Genomic DNA, 23,301 nt, shown 5'->3' on the forward strand with positions numbered 1-23,301 from the left:
GTGATCTATAGTCAATCACATGATATATGCTCTAGCCTTTTCCACTCCCATGAAGCCAGAATACTAATTATGATGTTCATAAATGTTGTGGGACTTGTTTGCTTTTGAGAGGCAGTAGCCTGTTGCCTCCCAATATTTTGCCAGTCGTAGTGATCCTGACAATGGATCCCCTATGATGAAAGGCAAGGATCTTTTGTGCTTGAGTGCTGAGACTCCATGAAAACTGTAATTGAGGATGCTATTCTCCCCCACTACACTGCAGGTGACTAGGTTTGGGGCTCTGTGATGCAAGTACTCTTTTTCTCAGTCACTGAACATCTCCAGCTGTTCTTCTAGAGTAGGGCTTCCCAAAATGGGTGGTACACCCCCAGGGTTAGTCGTAGGATCCAGGGATGCAGTGAGGATTTGGGTGCTGTAGGGGGACAGCAATGTGAGTCTTCTGCTGAAGCTGTGAGAGGCATTCCAAGGTGGCCTACCTTTGCCTACCTCTGGGTATTAGCATCCCTGGACTTCCTTGGTGGTCTCCCATCCCAGTGCTTTCCAGGGCCAGCCCTGCTTAGCTTCCAGCTTCAGAAAGTGGTCTCTCCCTCTTTCTCTCTCTTCCCACAATGAAGATCCAAAATGGCTTTCACAAAGAACTTGTATATAGCTATTTAATTCTAGACTAAAATATGGCTACGGCACAAAAACAGAAAAAGAAGTGTAGACAATATAGTGTGCTATGAATTCGCAGTAGTCCTAACATCAGGAAAGAAGTGTGTGTTTGTATGTTGGGGGGAGGGCTGGAATCCAAGGGGGCGGTAGCCCAAAAAAGTTTGAGAATCACTATTGTGGAGCATGGAGACGCTGCTAGAGTTGGAGGGAGAATTTTGTCCCCCAATGTTTGTGCCCTTAAGCATAATTTTGTCATTCTCCTCCTAGAAAAGCATGGTACTGACACACAAAGATGGAAGAGAATCACAGTTTCCATAGCGTCTGAAAAGATGCAGATACTTACCCTGAGGAGTGTCATTGTTGCAAAGATCTGTGCTGCAACAATTCATTATTAATTGGCCAGATGTTTTCTCCGAAGTAGTCATGACATAATTGCCTGATTTACAAATCACTGATGGCACACAAGACTTGAAAGAGAATACAGAGAAACCAGCTGTGAAAAGGAATCAGAAATAAGTTCAGAGGTTGCTCCGATTGTCTCTTAATTTAACATTCTCAATAATGGCTGATGAAGTAGAAGTACAAAAAACATGGATTTTGCCCACCAGATATTTAAATTTATACTGGGGAGTAGTGAATCACAAAATGGGTGAATTTAAGTTTACAGTTTTGACAGGACCTTGGGCAGGTTTCCACAGGTAAGTACTCCATCAGGGGTACCATACTAAGTAGGGTCTGCTCAGAACAATCTATTAATACATTGCCAAGGGAATAGTATCATCCTGGGCTATAAGAATCCTTTCCCTAACTCAGAGAAGTGGTTATTGCATTTCCTGTTTGAATAAACTGGGACATTTGTTGTAGTGGTTAGGAGTAAGGACTTCTAATCTCGCAAGCCGGGTTTGATTCTACACTCCCCCACATGCAGCCAGCTGGGTGACTTTGGACTCGCCACAGCACTGATAAAGCTGTTCTGATCGAGAGGTAATTTCGGGGCTCTCTCCGCCTCACCTATCTCACAGAGTGTCTGTTGTGGGGAGAGGAAAGGGAACGCAAAAGGAAGCCGCATTAAGATTCCTTTGGGAAGAGAAAAGTGGCATATAAGAACCAATTCTTCTTCTTCCTCCATACATCCCCTGCTGGGTTGGCCCGGCTAGCAGACCTGCCACCTCATGAGTAGGCCCCCAAACTGGGGAGTCCGATGTGCAGACCGAACTTCCACCAAGCAGGCTCCATCCCATGCTGAACTGCCAGCTGTGCCAAATAAAATTCAAAGATAATTGACAGTGTCCAACCCAACATAACAATATAAAGCCAACTTAACAGGGTGGGTAGGAGGGCAGCTATTCAGATAGCAGTTTTGGTGGATGAGGCTGGGCTCTCCCTCCGTGGTGCCTTATGAGGTGCTTCAAGACCATGCTTCCTGCCCCGCATCCCTAGCGGAACACACCAGCACCACATCCATCCTGCAGGTCGCTGCCCTCCCCTTCCCCTGCACATCTTCCTCTCTGCCCAGCTCATCCACATTTTCAATGGTGACTAAAGGTCAGTCTTCGCTGCTAATTAGCCATATTTTTGAACATGGAATTATTGTATGGAGATTCAGTTGCTGTGCAGCCCTGTATAGTGATAACTAATATGTGGGTTCAGATAAGTCATGTTAGAAGATCTACTTCTTAAACTGATTCCTGTTTTTACTCACGGAATGAAGAAAATCCAAGAACAGAAAAGCAAGCATTTTCACCACGTGAACATTTTTGAGATATAGATTCAGCACATGTCCTTGTTAGGCTCTGACATGAGTAACAGTTCAGGGATGACCCTGCAAACAGAAAAGAGAGAGAAGCCATGCCAGATATGTCATTCATATGACATTTGACAAAGCACACCATTGTCTCCTTTTAGAATGCCAGCATTAGGATGCACCTGATCTTGGAGTGAACTGAAGGATCTATTGGGAGAGAAGGAGAAGCATCTATCTTCAGATTTAAGCCAAAATCGTAAACCCAAATTGACATAGGTATTTCATCTTGAAAGAAATTTAATTTATCTTTTGGGCAATATTAAATTTACTCGCAAATCAACCAGTCGTTCACCACCACTTTCAGATGCCACTGAGAGCTGATGTTCTGAAGGAAGTCATGAAACAGGCTTCCTGTTCAGCATGCATTATAGAGAATTTTTGGGGTCGGGGGAAAGTGCTGATGGAGAATCCGCTCCGCCCCCTGCCACTTTGAAAAGGCCTGCCAAGGCCTCTGCAGGCTTGGCAGGCCTTTTGGCGCAGCAGGGAGAAGCAGTGGCAGGGACTCTGCTTCTCCACCACTACCCAAGGCAACCCTACTACATCAGCTGGACCTGATTGGGGTGGCAAGAGTGATGGTAGGGAGAGGCTTGCTGTCTCCCCCTCCCCAGCAACACTCCTGAGGCCTGACATGGATGCCACCGGGCCAGCTCAGGGTGTGGGTGATCAGTGGAGGGGCTCCCTACCTCCTTTCCCACCCTACCTCCCTAGTGGCTGCAGTCCCAGGCCTTTTACCCTCCTTCCAGCTCCCACTCACCAAGCTGGCACTTCTTTCATATGGAAGACTTTGGAGGCGGATGTGGCCAGGGTCAGGACAGACTACCTGATTGGCCATTCATTGGATGTGTCCAAACTCCTCCCACGATCCATGTTCAGCTTTATTTATATGGTACAGATGGTACTATTGTATACATCTATGAACACACAAACTATATTTTTTCTGTTAGCACAAACAATTTCAGAGTGAGAAATTCCTTGAGATTGGAGGGCTGTGCCTGGGGTTGGCTGCCTCTGGAGTAGTGTGGGACCTCAGCAAGGATTTAATGCCTTAGAGCAGGGGTAGTCAACCTGTGGTCCTCCATATGTTTGTGGACTACAATTCCCATGAGCCCCTGCCAGTAAATGCTGGCAGGAGCTCATGAGAATTGTAGTCCATGGACATCTGGAGGACCACAGGTTGACTACCCCTGCCTTAGAGTCCATCCTCTGGAGCTGCTGTTCTCTACCGCAAAACTGTTTCTCTTTAAATCAGCTTAGTGTGGTGGTTAGGAGTGCGGACTTCTAATCTTGCTGAATATGCACCCTTCGACATGCAACCATCTGGGTGACCTTGGGCTCACCACAGCACTGATAAAGCTGCTCTGACCAAGCAGGAATATCAGGGTGCTCTCAGCCTCACCCACCTCACAGGGTGTCCGTTGTGGGGAAAGGAAAGGTAAGGCAAATGTAAGCCGCTTTGAGACTTCTTTGGGTAGAGAATAGTATCATATAACAACCAACTCTTTTTCTTCTTCTTCTAAATCACTGATGAGGCCACTGCATATTCACTCCCCAGATATGATCATTTCCTTACCTGGAGTCTAAGTTTCTACTCACCTGTAGAGAAGAGGGCCCAAAACAGGCATGTGCTTAGGAGCGCCTTCATAGTGCCCGAGAAAGGGAGAGCCAGAGAGTGCTTGTATCAGAGATGAAGTGACAATGGCATGTGATGCACACGTATTTATTAGCCAAGAGCAGGAGCCTCACTGTAACGTATGGGAATAGCTGGATTGGTGAGATGCCAAACATTATGAGAACTGAGGCTGTTCCCAGATGTCCCACAGTGTCACAGTGTAATAGGATATGTGGGCAAAGCAGTCTACAAACATTTAAAGATATCAGTTTGTACCTCATATAATTGCTTCTTCCCTACAACAGGGTCCTCTGATATAGATATCTGTCAGCCTGGAGTCAGGCATGTCCAGTTTTTCTGATTTTGATAAAACACTTTTGAGAAAATTTTGTAAAACATCCTTCAGGCAGGAGTCAAAAGGGTCTTGGTCCTGGCCTTTATTCAGCCTGTGATCCTAGCTTTCCACAGGAGTCGTTTTCTCAGTGCTGTGGCGAGCCCAAGGTCACCCAGCTGGCTGCATGTGGGGGAGCACAGATTCAAACCCGGCTCACCAGATTAGAAGTCTGCACTCCTAACCACTGCACCAAGCTGGCTCTCATGACCTGGAATCCTCTGCCTTCTTCTACTAAGAAGTTCCATCCCATCTGGTAACTGCCAGGGCCAGTTTTGTGCCTGGACAGCAGGGGAAATTGATTATTTATTGAATATATTAGCAAGAGACTGGTTAACTGCAGGATCTTTTAAGCAATAATTACAGGTCTTTCCCCCCAGTAGAAATCCGTTAAAACAAAGATGACAAGTTGCATTCAAGGAGCTTTACTGGAGAAGTCATTGGGAAGAAGAAGAGTTGATTTTTATAACCTGCTCTTCTCTACCCGAAGGAGTCTCAAAATGGCTTACAATGGCCTTCTCTTCATCTCCCCACAACAGGCACCCCTTGAGGGAGGTGGAGCAGCTGAGAGAGCCCTGATATTACTGGTCTGTGAGAACAGTATTATCAGGGTTGTGATAAACCCAAGATCACCCAGCTGGCTGCAGGTGGAGGAGTGCAGAATCAAGGCCCGCTTGCCTGCTTGCTTGCCCGCTTGCTTTATTTATTTTTGAATTTATACCCCACCTTGCTCAACAAGTCGCCTTGAGGTGGCTTACAAAATAAAACCATAAAACAGCAAAACCCATAAAATCCCATTAAAGCATAATATATTCTAATCTTGCTTGCCAGAGTAGAAGCCACTGCTCTTCACCAATACACCAACCTGTCTCTGTATCCATACTGGTTCCTGTGAAATAAAACAGTGGAAAATGGTAGGTCCCAGAGTAGGGTTAGCTGTTATTTGCCTATTCCGGAACGGCTACAGATCAGAGTGGACTCACAAAGCCTGGCAGTGGAGGACAACGTTGGGAACCAGCAAAGAGCACACTTCTTCTGATTACTGTACACACCACAGTGAGACTGAAAGCCTATTTTTGTAGCAGAAATGCAGCCTAAGGCCAAGAGCTACATGCTGGAAACCCAAACAATAGCTTGATGGGTAGGTTCCTGAGAACTGGAAGCTTCCCAAGAAGACAATACCTGTTAACTACTGGCACATAGTTATGAAATGGTATGGCTGGATCTTTCTGTATGCCCAACATATTAGAAAAGGGGAATGGGGGAGATAACTAGTAGGAAGGAATGGCTGGGCAATTGCTTATCTTGATGGCTCATTAATGCAAATGTCTTGGGAGGGAGAGCACATGATGTTCTTTTTTTTTAATTTATTTTTATTGTATATGAAGCGCTTACAGAAAGATGAAAAGAAAAAGAAACAACCAGCTAGCAAAATAATTGTTGATACATGTGAGAGTACAGTCTGTTATTATCTTAAAAAGTACATATTCAGTTCCCATCGCATATTAGTCCTAACCTAAAAGTTACTGCTGTCTTTCGTAGCAAAGTAATTGTTGATACATATGAGCATATAATCTGTTATTATCTTAAGTAATATATAGTCAGTTCCCATCGTATGTTGGCCCTAACCTAAAAGTTGCTGCTGTCTTTCCTAGGAAAGTCCAGGTAATTGCTCCACTTTTCGTCACATTCTTCAGGTGGTCGCAAAAGATGGAATTGCGCTCTTTTCCATGATGTATCTGCTGGCAGGTCTTGAAATATTTGTGCTTCTTGATCCTCCAAACTCAGCAGCGTCACCTGATGCTTTTTGAGTAGAGTATTTCTTGCAGTCTTGCTGTCAGAGCCCACAAAGATGTCTCTTGGTTGCTTCTTGCGTGCGGTCGCCTTTGAATAGACTCTGTATACTTTGTCAATCTGAATCTCTTCCTCCTCTAAGTAGTCTTCCAGGCTTTCGCTGATTTCCTTCCTTAGGTCTGTTTTCCCAAATTCTTCCGAGACGCCTTTGATTTTTATGCTCCTAGCTTTAGATTCTACTTCCAGGGCTTCGGGTTTATCTTCTGCCACTCTCTCCCGCTCCTGTTGATTAACTTCCAGATATTGGATTCTCGTTTGGTGTGTTGCCAGCTGAGTTGTGTTTTCATCAGCTATTTTTTTAAAACCGTCGATTCTGTCTGAGAGCTCTTTCTTGGTATCTTGAATTTCCTTTTCAACCTTTTTGACTACTTTCAGTATCTCTGAGTTGCCTTTGCATAACAAACGAAAGATCTGTGCGTTAGTTAGGTTTTCCATTGCTGTAAACAGTCACAGATCACAGACAGGGCATCTCGTGAGAGTTTGGGCAATCAGGAATTATCAGTTAGTCAATCTCCGTCTTCTGTCAACATCTCCCGCTGAGCTCTCCTTGACAAATTCTTAAGCTCTTTCTTTTGTTTGTTTTAACAAGTGTATTTAGCTGGCTTGCCTCCCGTCCAAAGAAAGAATTCCCTTGTAAATTGGTTAGGGGGAAGAAGGGGGGCTAGTGCCTGGCTTTAAAGAAGAGGAAAGCAAACAGAGAACTCATAGTCTTTGCGTTGTTGATTCATCAGACTTTGGCTCTTGTCAAGCCGGAAAGAGATAATCTGGGGAAAATGCAGGATTTTATGCAGCTGGTCGTTTCAAGCTTAGAAAATTGTTTACTACAAGGCTCCGAGCACAGGCAGCGATGATCTGGAGAACTTAGTCTCTGCGGATCTGTAGGGCCCTCAGGATGCCATTCCCGGTTCCTGGGGCGACCAGCGAACGAGATTTGCGCATCCTGCTCAGGTCTGCCAGGTGCTTCTGCTCCTGGCCCTCTGCTTGGCTCGGGAGCACGTTACAGAACAGGCTAGCACGGCACCATCTTCAGTTGTCTCCCACATGATGTTCTTGTGATCACTCTAGCTTTGTGAGTGAAACTGGTCATCACAATATGTCTCATCTTGTTTGGCTCAGACTTTATTATTTCTATGGGGCTGAAAGGGGTGCCTCTGGGGACCAGTCTAGTCTGCCCTTCTAACCATAAAAAGAGATGGGTGTCATGCTGGTATCACAGGAATGCCATCAGGCCTGGATTTTATATTTTATTTTATTTTATTTTATTTTATTTTATTTTATTTTATTTTATTTTATTTTATTTTATTTTATTTTATTTTATTTTATTTTATTTTATTTTATTTTATTTTATTTTATTTTATTTTATTTTATTTTATTTTATTTTATTTTATTTTATTTTATGTTATTTCTATACCGCTGCTTCCAGCGAACTGGTTTGTGGCGGTTCACAGCATGAATATAAGAACAAATTGACATAAAAATAATCTTATAACAATAAAATCCCCAATCGTAACCCCATAGTATAAAATACAATCTAACAATAAAATACAATAAAACAAGATGGCTGTACAACTAAAGCATCTCATCAGCCTCCAATGCAGATGATTCAGTGGGCTGGATTTTCTAGGGATGTAGAAAAAGACAGGAAAGTTCGAACATGGTTCTATATAGGTCTAGTACCCAAGAATCAGGGAGGGAGGAGTATGAAATTCCCAGATACTCACTGCACCCAGCCTCAACCAAATGCCTGGCAGAAGAGCTCCATCTTGCAGGCCCTGCAGAATCTCGAGAGCTCTGACAGGGCCCACAGCTCTTCAGGGAGCTCAGTCCACTAGGTAGGGGCCAGGACTGAAAAGGCCCTGGCCCTGGTCAAGGCTAGGCACACTTCCTGGGTCTCCAGAACCATCAGCAGATTCATACCCGCACGGCGAAGCACCCTGTGCGGGGGGAGCATAAGGAGATGCAGGTAAGTAGGACCCAAGCTGCATATAGTCTTAAAGGTTAAAACCAAAACCTTGAACTTGATCCAGGAATGGACTGGTAACCAATGCAGTTGCCTCAGTAGAGGCTGGACATGGGTCCTCCAGGATGACCTAGTAAGGACCCTAGCAGCTGCATTCTGTACCAGCTCTAATTTCTCGATCTTAGCCAAGGGTAGTCCTCTGTAGTTACAGAAGTCTAGCCTGGAAGTGACAGTTGCATGGATCATGTAGCCAGGTGTTCCAAGGACAGGTAGGGCACTAGTAGCTATGCCTGGCACAGATGGAAAAATGCTGTCTGGGCTCCCTTTGTGATCTGAGCCTCAGTGGTAAGTGAGGCATCAAAGATCACCCAGAAATTCCTGGTCAGCAGTGCAGATGTCAGTTGCATGCCATCCAGGCAGAATAATCATGCTTCCAATCCCTGCCCTCTTTTCCCCAGCCACAGGACCTCTGTCTTGGAGGGGTTGTGTTTCAGGGGATTCTTCCTGATCTATCCAATCACCACTTCCAAACAACTGGCAAATGTATCTGGGGGGAGATCCAGCTGACCACCCATTTGGAGATAGAGCTGGGTATCATCAGCATATTGATGACACAGTAGCCCATAACCACAAACCAGCTGGGCCAGAGGGCACATATAGATGTTAAATAATGTTGGGGAGAATATCGCCCCCTGTGGCACCCCACAAGGGAGTGTTTAGAGATCCGACAACTTCTCCCCCATTGCCACCCTCTGCAAGCTGTTCTTAAGGAAGGAGGTCAGCCAGTTTAAAGCCACATCCCCTATCCCCGTATGAGCAAGGCGGCAAACCAGAAGTTCATGATCGACCACATCAAATATGGCCAATAGGTCTAATAACATGAGAATGGCCAACCCGCCTTGATCCAGCTGGCGCCAGAGATCATCCATCAAGGCAACCTGCACGGTCTCCACTCTGTGGCCAAGTCGGAAGCCAGACTGGTATGGATCAAGGGCCAAAGCCCTGTGGGGCTGAAGCTCAGTGCTCCAACTTGGATGATATATGACAGTCTAAAGTCAATGATTCACACCAAGGGCTAATATTTCCTAACTCTACTTATGCTGAAGAGGACTGTGAATGGTACCTGTGAGCTCACTGTTTGCTAATTCACTAGGTCCCAGTTTTGGGTCACGAGCTACCCCATTTGTGCACTGCAGCACTGAGTACCTGAATCCCCCCTCCCATTTCATAGCATCTCTAGGTTTCTGCCCGTAAACCTCCACTCTTGAATGCCTCCACTCTTTCATGCTGTACATATTGGAGAAGAAACAATATCTGAGTCGGTAATTCTGTCTGAAAGGTTTGTTGGCTGCTTCAGGATTGCTGACACCAGTGGCTACACCCCAATGTACTACATGGCTTCTTTCAAAATTCCTCTTTTTGTTCTAATATTGTCCCCTTGCTTGAATGTTGTATAAAGGTGATTGCTTTGATCAAGAAATACCATTGTCTCCTGCAACAAATTGTTTATTTGGTAAACATACAAAAAATAATAGCTATTGATTGCAAGGATCAATTTATTTTGATTAGAATTCAGTGAAAATTTACTTGTTCCCTGGATTCTATTTAGCTATGGACCCTAAATCCCAAATTTCTGCACCAGTTTTATTTGCCCTGCGACAACCCATTCACCTCTACACTTGCTAAAAATAAAGCCAACTCCAGCTTCCTTCCCTATTCCTATAAATGGGGGGAAACTTCAGAGTAGTGTGGTGTTGTCCAATGTACTGTTGGTCAGCATGGTGGCAGTCATGTTGCTATTGCTACATTCCAGATGATTGATACTGAACAAGATTCCATTGTTGGATATTCCCGCTTGCTGTGCTGGAAAGGTGCATCCGTATAGGGAACTGCAGCCCTGGAAATTACCAGTTACTGTAAAAGGGAAAAGTGTAGTACCTGCAAGTGGGAAACAGGAAGAACATTCAGATAAGTTACATAATAGGATCTTAATGGTGAAAAAGAGTGTGATATTATCATCCCTCTGAACTCAATTGTTTCCCTTCAAACGATGGATAAAGATCCACAGGATATTCACATCGACATTGGTAAAATGTGGTATGGATCCTATTACTATTAGGTGGATCAATAACTAGTTGACAGATCATATCCAAAGGATGCTTGTTAATGGTTCATCATCCGCTCGGAGAGGAGTGGTGAGTGGAGTGCCTGAGGGATCTGTCCTGGGTCTTGTGTTGTTCAACATATTCAGAAACTATTTGGATGAAGGAATAGAGGGGGTGCTTAATAAATCTGCAGATGATACTAAACTGGGAGGGGTAGCAAACATGCCAGAAGACAGTCAGGATACAGGACAGGGCTAAAACTGGGCTAAAATGAATTTCAATAGTGAATAATGTCAAAATCTACATTTAGGTAGGAAAAATCAAATGCATCATTATAGGATGAGGGAGACCTGTCATGGTAGTAGTATGTGTGAAAAATATTTAGGGGTCTTAGTAGACCATACATTGAACATGAGTCAGCAGTATGATTCGAGGGCAAAAAAGGCAAATGGGATTTGGGACTGTATCAAAACGAGTATACTGTCCAGATAGTGCAAGGTGATGGTCCTCTGCTCTGGTTACTCTGCTCTGGTTAGATCTCACTTAGAATACTGTGTTCAGTTTGGTGTACCAGAATTGAAGAAGGAAGTAGACAAATTGGAGCATGTCCAGAGGAGGGCAACTAAAATGGTGAGGGGTTTGGAGACCAAAATATATGAGGAAAGGTTGAGAGAGCTTGGAAAGAGATGACTCAGAGGTGATATGAAAGCCAGCTTCAAGTACTTGAAGGGTTGTCACATAGAGGATGGAGTGCAGTTGTTTTCTGTTGCCCCAGAAGATTGGAACAGAACCAATGGGATGAAATTAATTCAAAAGAATTTTTGGCTCAACATCTGGAAGTAGTTCCTGACAGTTAGTGTGATTCCTCAATGGAACAGGCTTCTTCGGGAGGTGGTGGGTTCTCATTCTTTAGAAGTTTTTAAGCAGAGGCTAGTTAGCTACCTAACAGAAATTCTGATTCTGTTAATTTAGGCAGATGGAAAGTGGCTGGGCAGAAAGGATTGCGATCATACTTAGCTGTTATGGCCCTTTCTCACATGCCCAGGAAAATGCTGATTGCCACTTTGGGGTCAGGAGACAAATTTCCTCCAGGCCAGACTGGCCAGGGATTCTTGTTTTTTTGTGGGGGGAGGGACATCATCTGGGAATGGAATTGGGGTCACTGTGGGTGAGCAGGGAATTATGAATTTGCTGTATTTTGCTGTCAGTTGGACTGTAGTTCCCTTTCAACTCTATGACTTCTATGATTTTTTTTAAATTCAGGTCTCCGATTTCCCTCCTGTAATGAATTTTCTCTTCAATGAGTCCTTTGCATGGAGTAGATATTTCAGGGAGGACTGGGGTTGCCAGTTAGGATTACTGATCTATTGCAATATACAAGATATGCTCTGCATATATGTAAACAAGTGACTGGAAAATCAAACATGTACAGTAAAGGACACAGCTAGTTAGAATAGCAAGGTTAGGGACCGCCCCCTATTTTACATTTTTCTTTGTTATTCTGTATACAGTTAGTTGTTCTCTTCCTCTCTCTAGCTAGAGGAGACAGACAGGTTCTCTCTCTGCTCTTTCCTGTACAGTTTGTTTTCTTATTCAATAAATTTATTTTGTTCTTAATCAGTGTGTGCTCAGCTTCTCTGCAAATTTGGACTCTGCAACTTTCTGACATGGGAAGAGAAAAGGAAGAGTCACCTACTCAAGAGAGGACCATGGCACATTTTTAAAGACCTTTAAACTTATCTGCCAGAGTCTGTAAATTCTTTTCAAATTTTCCATCCTCTCATCAAATACTTCATTACTATAAAGATCTAGTTCTAAGAACACAAGGATCTTCTTAAACAGAAAAGCCAAGTGTTTGAACTATTCTAGGTATATGTGCCAATGGTGATTAACTGATTCCAAGGAATGCCACGGGTAATTTGGCCTGACAATGGAGACGAATTTGTGATACACAAAATGAAAGAGTACCTAGTTGTACAAGGACCTCAGTATCAACTCACAGTCCCATACACTTAAGAGCAAATTAGTGTAGCAGACGGGAAGAACTGCTTCCTGACTGAGATGTTCTATTAAACAGAACTACATGAGAAGTACTGGGAGAAAAGGGGGGGGGTGCAATAAAAAACACAGTTACTTACTACAAAACAGGCTACCCACAAAAGGCACCAAAAGCACATCATAAGAACTGTGGTACGGGCATAAGCCTGCCATAGGCCCATTATGCACGGCCGCCGAAACGGCGAATTTGGGTCACATCGAAAAAGCGGAGGGGGAAGACGCGACGCATACCGGTTATACACGGGGCGGGGCGCGACGGCAGCAAAACCCAGAGTAACCGATTATGCACGCGCCGATCCGGGCGCCGCTTCTGGTTGCGCCCCGCTCACCCGGAAGCTGCGCTTTCTTCCGCGTTTCACTGACGCGGCTTTTTCGGCGGCATGCACCGAAGCTGCAGCCGGTTGCAGCCGGCTCCGTGCGTTATCCGTGATTTTAGTCGCCGCCATTCCACCCCGAATGTGCGCTAAAACCCTCGTGCATAATGGGTCATAAAGAACCTGAAAGTATCTGGTTCCAGAGCTTACATCTGCATTACAAAGGAAGAATGATCCAAGATGGATTTAAAGACAGAACAAGGCATTTTTTGTAGGCTACGTACTGAGGCCCAAAACCCATGACTGTGAAAATCTTCAATGTAGTCTACAGTGACAAGAGAAAGAAACCTCAATGCAGAAAGAATAGCTCTCAGAGAATCCACAGAAACAGAAGAAGACGAAGCACAAGAGCCTGAATGAGAGCTAAGCATTATTGAATGTGTAGACAACAAATCTGCAGAGCCTCACGAACCACAAGGGGTCAGTTGTTTGTTAGAAAGATCAAGCAAAGGAATACCCCAAAAAGACTGTCTTATCTGACAAAGACAGAAACTATGATGGAAAGACATAAAAGGAATGAGTACAAAGGGATCTAAGAAAGTCTTGAGTCTATGGCAGATGAATCTTATGGACTTTGTACACTAGATCTCGAGAAGGGGTGTTGGAATAAACAAAGTCTACTGTGCATATACACAAAAGAAGTGATTGGAAAATCCGCAGGGACAGTAAAGTGGACAGGTAGCTAGAATAGCAAGGTAAGGGACCTCCCCCTATTTCAAGTAGTTTCCCTTATTGCACATGCATAGGTTATTTTTACAGAGGTAAAAGAGATACCTAACCAATTTCTATGTACATAAAAAGCATTTCTACTCACTTATCCTGACGGAACCAGACAAACTGACACACTGAGTCTCTTCCCCAATGCATGGGATTGATGTCTCTGGCTTGCATTTTGTCGATCCCAGTGAATAGCAGGCTGGACAATAGTGTCCATTGGGAGCACAGTCCGTGTTCTGAGGCACTGCAAAAAGCATCTCTGAAAGTTGGTTCAGCATTCCACCTCTATTGAAATTATTAATATTATTATTCTCCCCCTGCCACTTCCATAGAAGAAAGATAACAACTTAGGTCAGTGGTTCTCAACCTTCCTAATGCCGCAACCCTTTAATACAGTTCCTCATGCTATGGTGACCCCCCAGCCATAAAATTATGCAAGGGTTCTTTCACAGATATTAAACCCAAACTGACCAATGGCTTGAATTGTTCATGATTATATATAAATGGGTTTTTCCTGGAGTTTCTCAGTTCAGTTCTGCCTCTTGTCCCACCATGGCGATCTCGCTCTATTCTGCTGCTCCAGATAGATGAATGCTCTATCTCAATCTACCCCGGCCAAGCTGCTCGCTTTGCCGCAACCCCTGTGAAAAGGTCATTCGACCCCCAAAGGGGTCCCGACCCCCAATTTGAGAACCACTGACTTAGGTGATAAACAGTTTTAAAATTCACCTCAGAAGGTTTCAGGGACTTCTTTTTCACTGCACTGGCAGCTGACAAATTTCTATGCTCAATTCTTAAAACATTTTATACAGAAGGAGGGGGAAAGCACACGCCAAAGAAAAGGTGAAAAAGGAAATAACCAAAAAGAAGCAGGGCTGGTTTTCATATCCCGCTTTTCACTGCCTAAAAGAGTCTCAAAGAGGATTACAATCACTTTCCCTTCCTCTCCTCACAACAGACACCCTGAGAGGTAGGTGGGGCTGAGAGAGCTCTGACAGGGCTGCTTTTTGGGAACAGCACTATCAGGATTCTGAGGAGCCCAAGGTCACCCAACTGTCTGCCTGTGGAGGAGCAGGGAATCCAAACTGGCTCGCCGAATTAGAAGCTGCTGTTTGTAATGACTACAGCATGCTGGTTTTCAGTCTTGATTATTGAAAATTGGGGATATCATAAAGAAAGGGGGGGGAACTAAGAGGAAAACGAAGGTACCTAGAGAAGCACAGCCATTATTTGGTGATGAGTTTATCTCCCTTTTCTAATCTAAATAGGAGCCCTTCTCCATGGATGAATTCATGGCTTGTGATTTTTACTTATTCCGTGGTCTAATATGTAATTCCTCTTATTTTTTTTTCCCTATGCCATCATTCTAATTGTTACAGTCTTAAATGTGGTGGGACATGTTTGCTATTGAGAGGCAGCCTTGCTTCCTGATATTTTGCTTTTTGAAGTGATCCTGGCAATAGGTCCCCTTTGATGAAAGGCAAGGATCCTTTGTGGTTGAATATTGAGACTTCCTCCTCCCATGAAAACTACAATTGAAGAGCTCATACTTCCCTCTCCTGCAGTGACTCAGATCTGTGGTCTGTGACCAAAGTATTCTTGTCCCTGGAAACTCAAGGGATGCTCAAATGACTGCTGGTTCAGCTCATATTTAACCAGGCAGTGAATTATTTGACGGTCTGCTTGGCTATTCACTACCTGTTTGTATCTGCTTTTAAGAAGAGGATAGAAGAAGAAGAAGAAGAAGAAGAAGAAGAAGAAGAAGAAGAAGAAGGAGGAGGAGGAGGAGGAGGAGGAGGAGGAGGAGGAGGAGGAGTTGGTTCTTATATGCTGCTTTTCTCTAACCAAAGGAGCCTCAAAGTGGCTTACAGTCGCCTTCCCTTTCCTCTCCCCACAACAGACACCCTGTAAGGTGGGTGAGGCCGAGAGAGCACTGATATTAACTGCTCAGTCAGAACAGCCTTATCTGTGCTGTGGTGAGCCCAAGGTCAACCAGCTGGCTGCATGTGGGGGAGTACAGAATCGAACCCGGCATGCCAGATTAGAAGTCCGCACTCCTAACCACTACACCAAACTGGCTCTCAGGAGCCATCCAGACCATATTAGCAGCAGATAAGTGTTCAGCTGGACGTCTGATCTTCTGCTGGGGAATTTTCCCCCTTCCTCTTGCCGAGTACATTTCTTTTGGTATTGGGGTGGTGCTATCAGGGCCAATACTCAGCTGATTGCACAGATCAGATGAAAGTGGGGTTCATCAGATCTCGTAGCCTGGAAAGCTATCTGCACCCCATCCTTGTCAGATATGGTGCTGGAAATGGAAAGATCTTTAGTGTGCATAATTGATTAGAATATAAAGGGTGTCCTGAAGGGGGCAGCAGAGAAGATGTATATTTAGCATAGATGGAATAGGAACTTCTTGATGATTTTCAAATCATCCCCTCCCCAATGTCCATGCCTGATTGGCTCCAACAGGAGACTTCTTGCTTATTGTAGGCACTTCCCCTCTGCTTGCCTCCTGAACAGTCTAATGACTGAACAATGACTGAAGACAACCGTTAGACTGTAGGTCTCTTTCTCTGTCTTTCTAATCATTGCTGTTTCTCTTATGAAAAAAATTATTTTATTCTTTAAGCGTCTGGAGCTTCTTTCTTTCTGTACTGCAGCCATGTGAGATATAGCACCTATGGGGTAGGGTTGATCAGAAGGCTTGTACGCCCATTCCAATGAGGAACACAACTCCTCTGAGAAACATACGTGGTGACAGAAGAGCAGATTTGGATTCTTCAGTTCCATAATACAGTGTCCATTATGATAATGTCTGCAGTTCATGTAAATCAGGGGTAGTCAAACTGCGGCCCTCCAGATGTCCATGGACTACAATTCCAAGAAGCTCCTGCCAGCATTCGCTGGCAGGGGCTTCTGGGAATTGTAGTCCATGGACATCTGGAGGGCCGCAGTTTGACTACCCCTGATGTAAATATATTGCTAGTGTAGTTCATCTCTAGCTTATTTATTTTGTGCAGCATGGAGACTCAACTACAGTTGGAAAGAAGATTCCCCCCTCCCCGTTACCATGCTCTCAAGCATAATATTTTCCATTGCCTCACAGAAATGCATGGTGCTGATGCACACTGATGGAAGAGAACCAGATGTTTTACAGCTTTGAAAAAAGATGCATATACTTACACTGAGACACGTCATTGTTGCAAAGGTCCGTACTGCAACAAGAAATTGCTAATAGGAGGCGGATATTCTGCCCTATAGTTGCAGTGTGATTTCCTGGTTTACAAATCGTTGACGGAGCACAAGACTTCAAAGAGACTGTCATGTCACGCACTGTAAAAAAGAAGAAGAAGAAGAAGAGTTGGTTCTTATATGCTGCTTTTCTCTACCCGAAGGAGTCTCAAAGTGGCTTACAATCACCTTCCCTTTCCTCTCCCCACAACACACACCCTGTGGGGTGGGTGAGGCTGAGAGAGCCCTGATATTCCTGCTCGGTCAGAACAGCTTTATCAGTGCTGTGGCGAGCCCAAGGTCACCCAGCTGGCTCCATGTGGGGGAGTCCAGAATTGAACCCGGCATGCCAAATTAGAAGTCTACACTCCTAACCACTACACCAAACTGGGTCTCAAAAAGCATCAAAGCATCAAAAAGTTTGTCCCCTAATTTAACTGTCTGTGCCATTCTCATTAATGTACATTGGCCTAATGAGTGATTTTTAAAAACACGAACATGGAAAGCACGGACTTTGTCCACCAAATACTTAAAGCATAAATGACTGTGGGAAGGGGGGAGACGTGAATCACAAAATGGGAAAATTTAAGTTTGCGGTTTTGATAGGACTTGGGGCTGGATTCCAGAGGTTTGTACTTTGTCTAAAGTACCATACTAAGCAGCTCTGCATGAAATTATGCATTCATAAATTCCCAAGGGGGTAGTATCATCTTGAGCTTTCCCTAAATCAAAGGAATGGCTTACTACTTGTTGTTACTTGTTACCTTTCCTGTTTGAGTATTTTGAACCATTTCAACAGGCACTATTGGTAATGACCCCACTAGTTGATAGTCCCGTAAGGCTTCAGGAGTATCTTTAACCACTCCTCACGGAGCGGAATAAATAAAACAATAAGGGCCCCGAGGGTGGGTCCTGTCCGGGATGAGGAAGGGTGCCAATAGGCCCCTTCCCCTGGATTGACAAGCAGAGGGCCCAATCGGGAGGCGTGAAGCGTGAAGCGCCTCCTGATTGGGCCCTCTGCTTGTCAGTCCAGCCCCAAAATGCCAATCAGCAGGTGCGCTCAGACCCCCACCCCCCACCAGAGCCAACCTTCGCTCCACGGCGACCATTACTCTGCTGGCCACCGAGAGCGAAGGTAGGCTCGCTGGCCCCCGATGTCTACACGAGAACAGCTCCCCAGACCCCGGGTTGGCCACTGGTCAGCTTGCTGAGCCACCCAGCGCCCTCCCCGGGGCCTGGGAAGCATTTTCGCTTTCTGGGAGGGAGGAAAAACGCTCCCCGGGCCCTGGGGAAGGTGATCCGCAGCTCGCTGGGGCCTGGGGAGCATTTTTGCAAGTCGGGGAGGGAGGAGAAACGCTCCCCAGCCCCCGGGGAAGGCGATCGTCCTCCCCGGGACCTGGGGAGTGTTTTTCCAAATTTGGGGGGGGGAGGCTCCCCAGGCCCCTAGCACCCGCTGTATTTTTTTTACAGCAAGCTTTATTACTAGTGAATCCATAATCTAAGTGATTGTTGGTCCCTTTCAGTGTAACCTAAGAAAACACCACCCAGGCTCTTATATAATCATAGATGGTGATATAATCATGTGGGTGGCAGTGTTGATCTGAAGCAACATCTGAAAGTTTGAGTCCAGTGACACTATAAAGACCAACAAAGTTTAATTCTGGCTGTAAGCTTTCATGCACATACCCACTTCTTCAGGTACATAGAACCCTTGCATAGTTTTATGGTTGGGGATCACCACAACATGAGGAACGGAATTAAAGGGTCGTGGCATTAGGAAGGTTGAGAACCAATGCTTTACGCCCTTGGATAATTACCTGAAATATGCAGAGGGGCACCTGCTCAAACTCCTTCTGGACAACAGGACAAAGGCTGTCTCAAGTGCAGCTGCAAAGTTTTGCAAAGTTTTGTTTCTTCACATCAAGAACATGGACAGCTTTCTTTAAACAAAATGGGCAACTTCTCTGTTGCTGTATTTTTATATTCTATCATCGGCCTTTCCTTTTTTATTGGGTGTACGTTAATGATCAAACCATCAAATGTACTTGGTTTGCTGGGTTTTGACCATATTAATAAAACTATGTCCTACTGAAACAGACTTTCACGTAATTGGTGTGGGGAGGGCTCACCAGGAAGCGCCAATTAGATTCATGATGTGTATGTAACGGAGTGATACGTATAGCTAAGATCGGATTAATTGGTTGGTAAGGCCTACAGAGAGAAGCAAATCAGCAAACAGATAATACGGGAGTTAAAAACTCTTTTATTATCTATATATATGCTAATTTGCTGCTGCTCACTGGTTTTACTAACTGCTTTAGTAATCGAAGACAGAAGTTTGCTTTTATATAATCAGTCACAGTTCTCTAGCAGGGGAATTTAAAGGGTCTTATGCTCAGCAAAGTATTCTTAAGGTATCGGCCTATCAGAGGTCTCTGTGCTAAAATTGGGTTCCTGTGAATCCCTGTATAGGGACATTTGTTTATGGATGGGAAGTCATCTGCTGATGTTAGAGGGAGCAACTGAGATTCGTCTTCTTCAGCAGATATCATTTTTACTCACTCATGGTAAATGATCCAGTGACGGAAAGGCATGCATCTTCCTCAGCTGAACAGTCTTGAGTTGTGGAATCAACACATGGCCCTTCTAGGCTCTGACATGAGTTACATTGCAGGGATGTGCCTGCAGACAAGAAAGAGACAAAATCCGTGCCAGATATTCATACGACATTTGACAAAGCACACCATTATTAGAATCATAGAATCATAGAGTTGGAAGGGGCCATACAGGCCATCTTGTCCAACCCCCTGCTCAACGCAGGATTAGCCCTAAGCATCCTAAAGCATCCAAGAAAAGTGTGCATCCAACCTTTGCTTGAAGACTCCCAGTCAGGGGGAGCTCACCACCTCCTTAGGCAGCCGATTCCACTGCTGAACTACTCTGACTGTGAAAAATTTTTTCCTGATATCTAGCCTATATCGTTGTACTTGTAGTTTAAACCCATTACTGCATGTCCTCTCCTCTGCAGCCAACAGAAACAGCATCCTGCCCTCCTCCAAGTGACAACCTTTCAAATACTTAAAGAGGGCTATCATGTCCCCTCTCAACCTCCTTTTCTCCAGGCTGAACATTCCCAAGTCCCTCAACCTATCTTCATAGGGCTTGGTCCCTTGGCCCCAGATCATCCTCGTTGCTCTCCTCTGTACCCTTTCAATTTTATCTACGTCCTTCTTGAAGTGAGGCCTCCAGAACTGCACACAGTACTCCAGGTGTGGTCTGACCAGTGCCGTATACAATGGGACTATGACATCTTTTGATTTTGATGTGATGCCTCTGTTGATACAGCCCAAAATGGCATTTGTCTTTTTTACCGCTGCATCACACTGCCTGCTCATGTTTAGTTTACAATCCACAAGTACCCCAAGGTCTCGTTCACACACAGTGTTACCTAGAAGCGTATCCCCCATCCAGTAGGCATGCTTTTCATTTTTCTGACCCAGATGCAGAACTTTACACTTATCTTTATTAAATTGCATCTTGTTCTCATTTGCCCATTTTTCCATTGTGTTCATTGTGTTCTAAATTATTCCCATTTAGAATGTGTTCTAAATTATTCCCATTAAATTATTCCCATTTAGAACTACAGCATTAAGATGTATCTGATCTTGGAGCCAATCAAAGGATCTGTTGGGAAAGCAAGGAAAGCACATACTTCCAGATTAAAAATCAAAATATTTCACTTTGAACTATCTTGGAGAAAATGAAGTTTACTTCCTCTATACCAGATTTCTTTCACCACCATTTTGAGTAATGAGCTGCAATCCAGGCAACTGAGACAACATTTTCAGAAAATCCAGGTCCTTAATATTGCTGACTTTAGAGTGAGACTTTCCTAGAGGTTTGGGGACAGTGCCTAAGGAGAGCAGCATTTAGAGCTGTGTGGAACATCAGCAAGACTGGAATGAGGCCAGGTCCTGTGGGAACCATCTTTTGTGATAGTCTCCTTTTAGAAGATTGTTGGAGAGAGGGGAAAGGTTGACGGGGCCTGCTAGGTCTACTTAAGCTCCCACTATTCTCCACCCTCCAATAATTTGAGTACTGCAGAAAAGTTGTCTTAATGTTTAAAAAAAATTTTTTTTTCCGGGTCCCATTAGATTGGAGAAATGGGAACTCCTCAGCCTCGAGGTTTGACTGCAGAAATGCTGATGATGGAGGAATTCTGGTTATTCTAATTAAATGTCATATCACTTCTGCCCCTTTTGGTACCTAGGACCAGAGTTTTCCAATTTTCATAAACCTTCTAAAAGTAAGAATGAAAAGCCTCCCCACTCCCCTTGTTCTTAGGTTAAATCTCCACATATGTAGTTGGGTAGAAGGAAGCACTGGCAAGCAAAGGTTGGATACACACTTTTCTTGGATGCTTTAGGATGCTTTGGGCTAATCCTGCGTTGAGCAGGGGGTGGACTAGATGGCCTGTATGGCCCCTTCCAACTCTATGATTCTATGATTCTATGATTCTAAGCAGTACTTAAAGGCAGTGGGATTTTCTTTCCTGCCATGTAGAAGAGACATAAAGACAAGAATGTTTGACTTCCTAGACGTGCCCTACGGCAGGGGTAGTCAACCTGTGGTCCTCCAGATGTCCATGGACTAGAATTCCCATGAGCTCCTGCCAGCGCTCATGGGAATTGTAGTCCATGAACATCTGGAGGACCACAGGTTGATTACCCCTGATCATCATCATCCAGTGAAGGGTATGTATCTTCACAGCTGCACATGCATGCAGCCCTTCATACTGAGTTGCACACCTTGTCTCTCGAGGCAAAGACATGTCCCTTTTGAGGTGAAACTACCTGCATTTCAGCCTGCATGCTAGTGAATAACCAAGAGGAAGAAAATATCCTGGGCATGCCCATCAAATCCATTCTTATTGGGATCTCTCATGTTAATGGCAGACAGAGGGCCAGTAACTATAGCTTAGAGCCTCTTGTGGCGCAGAGTGGTAAGGCAGCCGTCTGAAAGCTTTGCCCATGAGGCTGGGAGTTCAATCCCAGCAGCCGGCTCAAGGTTGACTCAGCCTTCCATCCTTCCGAGGTTGGTAAAATGAGTACCCAGCTTGCTGGGGGGTAAACGGTAATGACTGGGGAAGGCACTGGCAAACCACCCCGTATTGAGTCTGCCATGAAAACGCTGGAGGGCATCACCCTAAGGGTCAGACATGACTTGGTGCTTGCACAGGGGATACCTTTACCTTTACCTTTAACTATAGCTTACATGGGAGCTCCCTAGTATTGATATAGACATGAAAGTCTGTTGGTTTTTTTTTTTTTCCTGGCTCCAGGTGAGTCTCGGAATAATTTCCCCTTCATTTTAGTCCTCCAAAGGAGAAAAGGACTTCTGGCTTCTTCCACCCACTTTTGATACTCTCCAGATCTCTGTAAAATTGCTGTGGCCTTATCTCTGAATGTCCATGCTGCAGTCTACTAGATCAACCCCCAACATACACACACAGTACAAGATGCCTGCCTTGTAGAGAACCTTCCTGTTATCCCTTTTCTGTTTGGAACCCTCATGAGGGTCTTAGCCTCAAAGCTGCTGGCCATGACATATTAACTTCCCAGATATGATCATTCCCTTCCCTGGAGTCTGAGTTTCTACTCACCTGTAGAGAAGAGAGTCCAAAGCAGGTATGTGGTTAGGAGTGCCTTCATAGTGCCCAAGAAAGGAAGAACCTAAGAGGACTTGTATCAGAGATGAAGTAAAAAAGGTAGATGATGCGCAGGTATTTATAAGCCAAGAACAAGAGCCTCACGGCAACAGATGGGAATAGCTGGAATGGTGAGGTGCTGAAAATGCTGAGAACTGAGGCTGTGCGTGTTCTCAGATGTTCCCTAATGTTCCAGTGTAATAAGACTTGTGGAGGAACAAACATTTGAATTAATCAATTTGTACTTTGCATAATTTTTTCTTCCCAACAACAGGGTCTTCTGATATCTGTTTGTCACCCTGGAGCCAGGGGTGTACACTTTTCTCAGACTTGGGCTGTACATTTTTGAAAAATTCAGGCATATTGATAGTACTAATTTTTTTTTTTTTTAGAGAATTTTTATTTTATTTTCCAGAGTTAAAAACAGTGAAATACATGCAATCTACATTATTAATACAGGAAAGGAGGGTTATGCTCTTCATTTGATACACTTAGTTCCCTGTTTCAATCCCCTTTGTATTATTTCCTTAAATAGTTCAGGTAAGGGCCCCATTGTTCTTGAAAGGCCTCTTCTATTCTTCCGTTAACTATTAGTGTCAGTTTGGCCATCTTGGCAAAATCAGCTAGTTTATTCAGCCAGTCTTCTGTCGAGGGTAGTTCTTGCGTTTTCCATTTCTTGGCCAATTCTAGTCTTGCTGCCGTCGTCGCGTAAAAGAAGAAGCTCTGTGTGTGGGTTGGGAGGCACTGCGGAAAAACACTTTAGTTCCCCGTTTCAATCTTAAAAACCCTCTTCTCTTCATTTAAGATTATAAGACTGGCTACAATATTATAGAC

The 23,301-nt window shown here is 44.4% G+C and overlaps 1 long non-coding RNA gene across 1 annotated transcript; it reads right to left on the bottom strand.

Moving 5' to 3' along the window:
• Positions 1–1,003: 1,003 nt before the first annotated feature.
• Positions 1,004–4,128, bottom strand: LOC143838971 (uncharacterized). The gene is made up of 3 exons (XR_013231504.1): positions 4,052–4,128; positions 2,357–2,476; positions 1,004–1,147 (listed from the first exon to the last, which is right to left on the bottom strand). It is a non-coding gene; the product is annotated as an uncharacterized LOC143838971 (long non-coding RNA).
• Between the last annotated feature and the right edge of the window lie 19,173 nt (positions 4,129–23,301).

This window comes from Paroedura picta, chromosome 5 (assembly GCF_049243985.1).
Source record: "Paroedura picta isolate Pp20150507F chromosome 5, Ppicta_v3.0, whole genome shotgun sequence".
Taxonomy (NCBI): Eukaryota; Metazoa; Chordata; class Lepidosauria; order Squamata; family Gekkonidae; genus Paroedura; species Paroedura picta.